This window comes from Stegastes partitus, unplaced genomic scaffold, assembly GCF_000690725.1.
Source record: "Stegastes partitus isolate 25-593 unplaced genomic scaffold, Stegastes_partitus-1.0.2 Scaffold177, whole genome shotgun sequence".
NCBI lineage: Eukaryota > Metazoa > Chordata > Actinopteri > Pomacentridae > Stegastes > Stegastes partitus.
In genome coordinates, this window is record NW_007577908.1 from 277,415 (window position 1) to 287,991 (window position 10,577).

Consider the following 10,577-nt stretch of genomic DNA (forward strand, 5'->3'; position numbering starts at 1 on the left):
AAATAATGTAACAAGAACAACAACAATAATAATAAATCTGCAAAATTACAGCATTTATCAGAACCAGAGAATGAACAAACAGAAATAAACGTCAAATCTTTCTACTTTCTGATGGTCCTTGAACTAACCATGTGTGATGTGTTTCCATCTGTGCAACTGATCAAAACTATAATAGCAATAATAATCGTAATAATATTGATCATTACAGCATTTATCAGAGCCAGAGAATGTAAAAACATAAAATCTTTCAACTTTCTGATGATCCTTGAACTAATCATGTATGACATGTGGTTCAACCTGTCAAATGAACCTAAACTGTAATCGTAATAACTATAATATTAATAACTTTATTTGTGCAGCACTTTTCAAAAACAAAATTAGTGTTTTCCAAGATCCTAAGCATCCAATATAAGTTGACAAGATGAAATAAGTCAGGTCAAGTTTAAAGCAAAACTAAGCTTAAAACTGTGCTATTCATCAAAACCACTTCATTCTACTTGTCTCATTTAAAATTTCACCCAAAAATGAAAAGTTTGCACCAGATTCTGTAAAATGCTAAAAAAAAAAAAAAAAAAATCTGTGCACCTCAGCACAGTTAAAGAGCCTTAGCTGACTAGCCTGATGGTGCTGTTTCCATAGAGGTCCAGGGGCCTCATATATCATCAATACGTACACACAGATGTGTGCGTGGAATGTGCATATGAACATTCCTACGCAAAGTATGGCATTTATCAACTTGTACTTATACTTAGGAATGTGCATAAATATACACACAACTCTAACCATACTTGTGCATGGAACAATCTAGCGGCAGAATAGTGACACTACAAATAGAAAGCATTCAGGGATGTTGACCACTGGCCCATTCCAGCGTGAAGTTGGAGATATGCAACATTTCCAGCCACCACTGAGCAGGATCAAGCCGGCAGTGTTGGATACCATAACTCCCCTGGCCCCAGCCTACATCCAGTTCCCTTACAGCCATCACCACCAAACCCAAATCAAACGGGGACTTCACGCCATCGCTGGATTCCCAAACATAAGTGGAGCACAGACTGCACCCACATCACATTCAAAGCAGCATCACTAAACACATTAAATTATGTAAATAGAAAAGGGTTTCATTCAATCAATGTACAAGTAATTTGCGATGCACATTTGTCGCTATCAAACGCTGTTGCCCAGTGGTCTGGAGCAACGCACGACTCATTCTATTAGCAGAACAGCTCTGTGGGTCTCCAAGCAGGAGCTGCTGAAGAAGGCTGGCCTATTGGTGAGAGTTACAGAGTGTGAGATGTTTCAGCTGGACTTAGTTTGGTTATTAAAACATCTCATCTGTAGGTGATCGGGTTATCCACTGGGTGAACGTTCTGTATTAATTCGTCCTCCTCCAGTTGCAGTCATTTCTTTTTTATGGGCTGTGATGCATTTTTTTGGGACTGAGCTTAACATCAAACCACTTCTTAAAAATTTTGCCAGCGATCTGTCCTCTGACCCAACAGAAATAACAGCGGTGGTTATCTTGTCCCATGCAGCATTTTTCCTTTCGTTGGTTATCCCAACATTTCAAGCACCAAACAATATTTTCTGGTTTGCTTCAGCCTCGGTGACAAGTACCTCGATCTCAGTTTCATAACAGTTCCTCTTTTTCGCCCGTTTTGCCACAATGATGACGACAGGTGAGGAAAAAATACATCTTCACTTGCTTTACAAAGCAGCGTGTTGTTGCCATATATGGTGATTTGGAGGCGTTTCTGAAGGCAACGTGCACGAACATGGAGGCTAAGAACATGTAGGATTCATCAGCACTGATGAGCCTATGACCCACGTACGCACGCGAGATAAATACAGATTTTTTTGTACTTACACACACTCTAAGTTTCATGCTATGCTTACGTCAGAAATTAGAACCTTTTCTACGCACTGATGATAAATGAGGCCCCAGGACTTTATATTGCAGTAAAAACAATGTGAGGAAAATTGTGTTAGGAGTAAAAAAAACACATCAAAAAACTGCCTGGACTTCAGAGGTTTAAATGACAGATTCTGACAGGTGACACGAGTGCAGCATCAGCCTAAAACACAGAGCTGCACTGGGAAGACAGGCGTCCTCTGATGGCAGATGAGAGAGTAGTCAAATCAAATTACACAAGCTTGAGTTTTAATTCCAGCCCTGGCCAGTATGTCACTCTCTCTAGCCCTGCTGGCCTTTCCATCACAGCTCTTAAGTGATAAATAACTGGGGGTAAATAGTAAATCCGCCACAGGCTGCAGAGGCAAGCAGGAGAGGAGGGAGGGTGATTCGAGGGAGGCTTTTCTGAGTCTTAATCCTCGAGTGAAATGACTGCAGCACAAGTCGAGTCCTGGAACCCAAAATAGTCTATTTCCCCATCATTTCTCTCTCTATACATTCAATGCTGTGGTCTTCTGTCTCCTGCCCATGTAGGTAAATGGTCCATTACAGCGAAAGCAGAGAAATAAACACAAGTGCAGCACTTAAGGGAATCAGCTGACACCGTCATATTCCCAGCCCGTTATAATGTGCTCCATTTAAATGCGTAATGCCTTAGAGGGTGGAAATAGCTAATCACAACTCATTCTAAATTAGTCCCCACAAATGGCGACCTGGCTTAATCATATTGGAACGCTAACTGTGTGGAGTATTATTGGATTATTCCGCCTCACAGAGGGCCCAGCGTGAGAGCTCGCTTCTGCAGGGGATGCTGGACATTAGTGTGTGGACATGCATGGAAATGTATCACGATGCAAAGACGCAAGAACGCCATTAAATTCCATCTGCTTACCTGTAGAGCCGAAGCTTCTAGGGAGAATGTGCACCATAGTGACTGAGTGATACTATTCTATATGAAGCACATTTCATTATGTTGTGGTTGAATTCCATCCAGAGAGTCGTATGGATCCTTAGAAGGGAATGATACCGGATCAACTAGTAAAGAATAGGCTGAGTTGATCGTGTTCCACCCTTCACCTAAGATCCTGAGCTCTGGGCAGTGACTGGAAAAATGAGATTGTGGAAACAAGTTGCTGGAATTAGTTTTCCCTGTAGGGTGGCTGGGCACAGCTACATAATGTGTCCACAGGATCCATCACTTTAATGCTTCCTATTAATTGCCTATGTGAGCTATCCTACAATGCATTCTGGTAGCATCATGTTGCATTTCAAGTTTCCCTCTCCTTATCTACATAAAGTTGAGGTCTTCACTACTTTATGCAAATGAGGAGCATTGGTGACTTTTTAAACTAACTACCATCCATCCATTCATCCATCCATTATCTATACACCGCTTAATCCTCACTAGGGTCATGGGGGGCTGGAGTCTATCCCAGCTGACTTAGGGTGAAGGCAGGGGACACCCTGGACAGGTCACCAGTCTATCACAGGGCTACACTTAGAGACAGACTAAACTTGTCAATCTAAATTAAAGACAATTTCAGGAATTGCATGGCTTATTTTTCACCTCAAATGTTTTCAGATACACATTTTACTGAACTGTTGTCGTAATAAAAGCTTATTGTCAAGCCGCCACATGAATATCCAGGAGCAGGAAGCCTCTGAGTGAAGCGTCATCCAATCAGGTGCAATGTTTTTGTAGCCGTACAAGATATATTCTGTCTAAATTCCTGTTCAAAAGCACCTGTTAAGCATCTATGCCATCACCGCCGAGTCGTATATCCATCAGGTGTCCAATGCTAAGAAGCAATGTCTAAAAACAACCTTGTGAACACACGCAATGAGAGATCAGGTGAAGAGTAGCAACTGACATGGTTCAGGCATCTGGTGAGGATACCTTCAGGGTTTGAAAATTTTCCATGCACAACCAATTAGACGGAGCTTGACCCAGGACTCACTGAAGGGTTTACATATGTCATCTGGCCTCGGAACACCTTGGGATCCCCCAGGAGGAGCCGGAAAACGTTGCTACAGAAAAGGATGTCATCTTTAGCCTAATGCCACCAAGACCTTACTCAAAGAAGAGAAGAAGATAGATGGTTAAATTCCATCTATTTATCCATTAGATATGCCTGTTAACACAAAGAACAACCCTGTCGCCACAAAACTATGTTCCTGTACAACTAAACTGCATTCTCAATTATGTTTTGAGAGGAACATTATTTTGTATCGGTATAAAGGTAATTTGTGAGCTGTGAGGTAGTGCAAAGAGCGACAAAGTCTGCATTAGGAGGCAGGACAGGAGGCTGATGGTATAATCCAAAAACCAGACTTCTACTCATAAGACCAGAGTTTGCGTCCTGTGATGGATGACAGACCTTCGGTCTTAAAATTTTTTCTCTTGTTGCTTAGTTTCAGTTTTCACTCTCTTTCTGATTCAGTTTAGGCACCAAACCCACTTGATTTCAAAAATATCATGCAAGGTTTTTGTCTTTTACATGTTACACGCTTGGTTATAGTTATGGACCTCAAATACTTGGTTAAGGTTAAAATATGACCATTTTACTACACATTCAAAGTGCCTCATCCACCTTCTGTGTTACCAAGATGACAACTCCCACCTAGTTTAATATGTGTGTGGTTGGTAGATATGTAATAAGACATGTGATACGTTACAAGCAAACATAATCAAACAGAAAATATGTTTTCCCCAAAACACAATTAAAAATGCAGTAAAGTTGTATAGGACTATTTTTTGTGGCGACCACATTGCAAAGAGACGAACAGCCAGGCACTGCTATTGCCAATTTAAAATCACTAATTAACCTACCATGCATGTCTTCCCATTGTGGAAGAAAGAAACCCAACCCAGGGAGAACATGGTTAAATTAAATAAAGTAAGGCTCGAATTAGCAGGAGCTTTGGAAGAGTTTCTGTGATGGATCAAACTTTCCCCACAAGACAAGCATCAGAAGGAATCAATTTTGGTCACACTTGGTTTGGCAGGATGTTGCTCTTAAATCAAACTCACTAAACCGTAAAGGGAAGGAGTGCACACTGAAAAAAAAATGTCCATCCTCTCACATCATTTAGAGCCAGTTACAGTTTTAAAGAGGTACCACTGCAATTTATTTTCCATGAAGTTGGGGAAGAGGAATTACTAGGAGGCATCTGAACATCCATGAGAGAATATAGAAAGCATGGATGCCATATGTGAAATGGAACAGCAGAGGTGGTGATGTACAACACCACCACTTCTCAGGTACTTATATTGCAGTCCTGAGATCCCTCCCCAGGCAGTTTCACCACTATTCACAGCTTGAGTCATGAGAGTCTCAAGTGATGAACAAGCCTTTCGTCATGTAAGTTAGGGGTGATAATAAATACCTTAAACTCCCCACCAGTCAGTCAGAACAAAGGAAGCTGCTTGGATGAGGGGTAAAACATCTTCAAGAACTTCTATTGTTGGTATTACATGGACCAAACAACATTTCATCACCAAATCAGTGCGTATATTTGAGGTGCTTGTACTTCATTTGTGTATATTTCCATTTTCATACCCCACTACACGTACATTTTGTCCTATTGTGCAGATTTACATAAAAATAAAACTCAAAATGAAGCAACAGAGGCGGAGATATCATGAATTTTAGTCCCACCATTTCCATTATGCAACCTTATAATGTCTTTTGTTACACCATCCATAGAGTGTAAATGCCCGTGTTGTTTCCCAAGTCTCTAAAAAGGTCTTTACAAAGCTCCTCTGAGGCCACAAAACACATTATACAACTGTTTTCACAGGCCGATAGCCACTTCCCTCGACAAATAAGCTGATCGTCATGTGTGAAAATATTCGAGTACCAATTTAAATTTTCATTTTCTGCAGAAGATTCCAGTTGTTTGGGTTTTTTTTAAAAATCTCTTTAAACTGGCTAAAAATTAGATTTAAGGCTTTCTGCTGCTTCACAGACCTTGTTAAAGTGGATTTTTTTTCACTATATGAATATCTATGTGCATGGACATATGTTTTTTTGTATGTGTAGAATTCACAAGCTTCCCACCCTTCACCAGAACCCATTAATCTCAATCTGACTGCAGCTGAGTGCGACTGAATAACCATTTCTGCACAAACCCTGACCAGCTACCGTATATTCTCTTGTTTTCTCTCATCACACTTTTGTTTTCTGCACAACACCCCACAAAGCAACACCTCAGCAGTGCTGCCTGCATGTGCCAGTCATGTCTTTGGTTTAAGTGTTTAAATGCAGCAGCGTGTGTGTCGGTTTCTCAGTGATTACCATCTATTAGCATTTAACTGGAATGAAATGATGTGCTTTCATTTTATCTGTCATATAAAGAGACATTGTTTATCATAATGCCTCCCTTGAGTGCTTTCAGGACGCTGCCATCACTTGCCTTCATATAACTAATACACCCAATGCGCTATTTTCACTTCACAGTTTAGCTGATGATCTGACTGAGAAATACAGCAGAATGATTGGAAGTTATTAGTCAGCAGATTACAAAAGCCAGGAGGATAAGATATAGTGAAAACCCTTACTATTCAGCAAAGAGTTCTATTTTTGCCATACATGAGGGTAAACATGATACGACGTTTGTTAGAAAAATGTAAAATTAGAAAACATTTTACCAGTTTTTAATGACAATTTGTAAAGTAAATTTGCATAATTATTAATATTGTAGGATCTCAATCTGCATACTTAAGAAAGTCAGGTAAATTTGCATAGACTAATAATATTGTACACTGTAAAAAAAAAAAAAAAGTTTTTATTTAACAATTTTTTTTTAGATGTAATTTCTTAAACAATTTACTGTTAATTTACAGATTGTTTCCCCTGTTTTGTTAAATTACAGATACTAACTAGAAAAGCACTCTGAGAGGTCAAACCTCCACCAAGTAGCTCATTTCCACCATATTGTGATTTCCAGCCAATGGTAAGTCCTGCATTCACTTTATCTACACTATTAGATTAATGAACAATCAAAAACATACCTTTAGCATTTCAATTAACATTGATATCATTAATAACAAGCTGATGGAGTGATGAACGGTCGTTCTGTACGCTCACATATTTTGTACACTGACATTATTTCTGCAGTTACTTACTGGCTTTTAAGCTGTTAGCTAACGCTATGCTTGGTTGGCATAACTACAGCGATATTGTTGCTAATATAAACAGACAGGGAGTAACTTAAGCTACGTTAGCACGACTTTAGCAATGCAGTTTAAATGAAAAGCATGACCGATGCAACAAAGCATGCGTCAGTCATCATGACACATGGAAAAGACAGTTAAAGTGAAACAGGACACATGCTGAGTCATTGTTAATGTCACAACGTCGTTATGAACGTATCTGTCAGTAGCTCCACTCAGCCCACTCCTGTAATGCAGCCTGGCTGTAGCTTCCTCCTGTACTACTGAGAAGACAGCGGTGAGGACTGAAGGACTGAATGCAGCTAGAGCTCCATCTAGTGGACAAATGGCGCAACGACGGCATGTGACACTAAACAGCATTTACTGTATTACAGGAAAATAACCAGACATGAAGCCAGAACATCACCAAAATTTAATCATCTGTTCGTTGTGCCATTATCAACATTTCCTGAAAACTTTCCTCTAACTTTTCGAGTTATCTTGCTAACAAACAAACAAAACAAACAAACAAGCAAACAAACAAATGCCAGCTAAAACATAACCTCCTTGGCTGAGGTAACAAGTAAAACTATGGAAAATAAGCATTAATAAACATGCTAACCATTAAAAAAAGAGCAACCTAAAAGTAAAAGTAAATAAAAGCAGGCCAAAGCTGTAAATAATGTCCACATCAAAACATCTGTATTTTTACAGATGGTGATTTTTTTATTTATTTTTTAAGTACTGTTTTTTAAATCTTCAAATATATTGTTGTTTTGCTATTAATATTTGACATTATTTCATAGATAAATTCTGTATACTAAAAGACTGCAAAGGTTTCTTAAACTGGTATTTTACAAACTTTCCCTGTTTTGCTAAATGAAAAATACTTTTAAGCAAAGTCACAGAAAACAATGATGACTTACACATTGACTAAACAACAAACAAAAACAGGCCAAAACTGAACATAATCATAACTATACATAATGTTCACATAAAAAAATCTGCATTTTCAAAAATGGGACTTCTTACACTGGTCTACTGTATTAAAGTGGCTCAAAATTTAATTAATTTACAGAAATGTGCCATTTTTCTTAACTTAACCATTTAAGTATTTGAGTATTTCACAATTTTTAACATTTTTTTCTATTTATTTATTCAACTGTGCATATCTTGACTTTTCTCATCATCAAAATGGGTTATTTTGTTGTACATCGAACCCCTCTTGGGGAGGCAAGTGTGTGGAAATTGTAAAATGAAGAAAGGACTTGCAGCATACACCTGAACTCAGCTCTGGACCCACTTCAAATATCTGATATTTGTTTAAACATTTCCTGCAAGCTGGAGAAGGAGCGACACATTTTCACACACGTTCCATCAGGGTCATTTATAAGTTGCTGTCTCCTTATCAGTAACTCTCGGTGTCATGTGAGCGCCTATTATTCCCTTCTTGCAGTCATAGCTCTTGTTTTTGACCTTGAAAACTGAGTTAAATAAGCAGACTGCTACACTCTTCCTCTATGTAACTAAATTCAAGGTTGCAAAACAAAAAACGTGATTCACCGATTCAGACAAACCTGATTGGTTGACACAATAATGTTAAGAATTGCATAATATTAATATTGTGTATAATTTGAACTTAACTTTCTGTGGTAGATGAAGTTAAACTAAATTCAAGCTGAGGTAACCTAATGAAACTGGTTTTATAACTTCTTTTTTTTTTTCTTCTTCTTCTCCTTGTATTTGGGATTTCAAGCTCCCTCCTCAATTTTAACACGCTTGGACCATTTCATAAAACAACAAGGTTATAAAATAGCTTTGATTGTAGAGGAAAAGCTAATTCCCATAACTTAATATGGTTAATATTAATATTGTTGGTTGAAAATTAATTCCATTAAAGTTGGCATAATTTAGAAATTATTATTATTATTTTTTTTTTTACTGAACCAAAACATATTTTTTTAGAGTGAACAGAAGAAAAAATTGTGGATTACATCAAAAATTCCACCGACAGATAGCTTCACTTGATGTGATTAAAAACATAAATAAGAGCTGGTAGATTATTTTTTTGATGCTGCTTGTTATGAACATTTCATGCACACACATTGATCTGTCTCAGCCTCCCCCCGCTGAGGCCATCAGATTCATTTTCACTCTATTATAAACCCAATTGAAAATTTTTAATTCAAAACCTGTGAGGAGAAGGTGACTGCATCCATTACCTTGTTAATTGAATTCAAGTGGTGGAAAGCAGTTGAGTGAATATGATTTTTTTCTATTTTCTCTCTCTCTCTCTCTCTCTCTCTCATATCTAGTTTGTGGTTCTTCTCATCCTGAAACTCTGATAAGAGACGTCTATTTATACACAAACAGGAGTGGAGAAGCACCGAGGCACGCTGAGGGAAGAATCACTGCGCAACTAAAAAAATATAGCGGAGGGGGTCATCTCATCTCCCGCTAGCATTTTAAAAAAATATAACAATTTAGATGGCTGCAGAACTTGCTGCTGGTTTATTCAAAGCACAGAAACAGCAGAGACAAACCACCACCTCTTTCATCATAAGGTTTACAGTATACATACACACGCTATGTGTAGCCTCTCTCTGTTTTTATCCTCTAAGCATCTGCAGGAGGGACAAACAATCGAGAAGCAGACTACATTATAGGCCCTGAGATATTGCTAATGCAGAGCAGACAGCCTCAGGAATTGTTACTCCTCTCTTCCCTATTCATGGATGGCAGCTTCCCTCTCCGTCTCCCATCTCCCAGCCATGACCCCATTCACACGCTCCACTGGCCACTTGCATTGTGGGCAGCGTGGCTGATAGTCGGGCTGCCGAGCCTGGAGAGAGGCTGACCTCACTTCTATCTCTGACACACAGGTGGAGCATCTACGTAAGAGAGGGAAAAGAAAGGGAAGAGATGCTCCAGGGAGGATTGTGAGGGACGGGCATACAGTGGAGAAAGTTGTGAGTGTGAAGCTAACTGCAGTGTCAGCTTTCTTTGGGTTCGAGGGTGTTAAATGTGAGGGCAGTTTGTGAAGTCATTTAAGGCAACAATGCATCCTCTCAAGTTGGAAAAAAGCAAACTGTAGATATACCATAACTCTAGTCCAGATGGAAACTTTGCAGGACTTTGCAAACATATTAAATCAGACTTTATTTATTCATTACATTTCGATTGAATCAAAATTTGTTTTATTACCAAGTGAAGTTGTCAAATACAAGGATGTTGATGTGGCGATTTGGTGCATTACAGTAAACTCTGACAAGTGGGGAGGGAGAACAAGATTTAAGAAGAAAGCAAGTGTTGCAAGTCCACCAAACAGCAAGTGCAGCAAATCCAGGAAATTTTAAATGATAAAAAAAAGAGATAGAAATATTTACAATGTGCAGGATTGTGCATAAAAAGTAATGGAAATTTCGGACTTTTATTTTTTTTTACACGCTTTGAACACTGCGGCTTAAACAATGATGCAGCTAATTTATGGATTTTTACGAGTTTTACGAA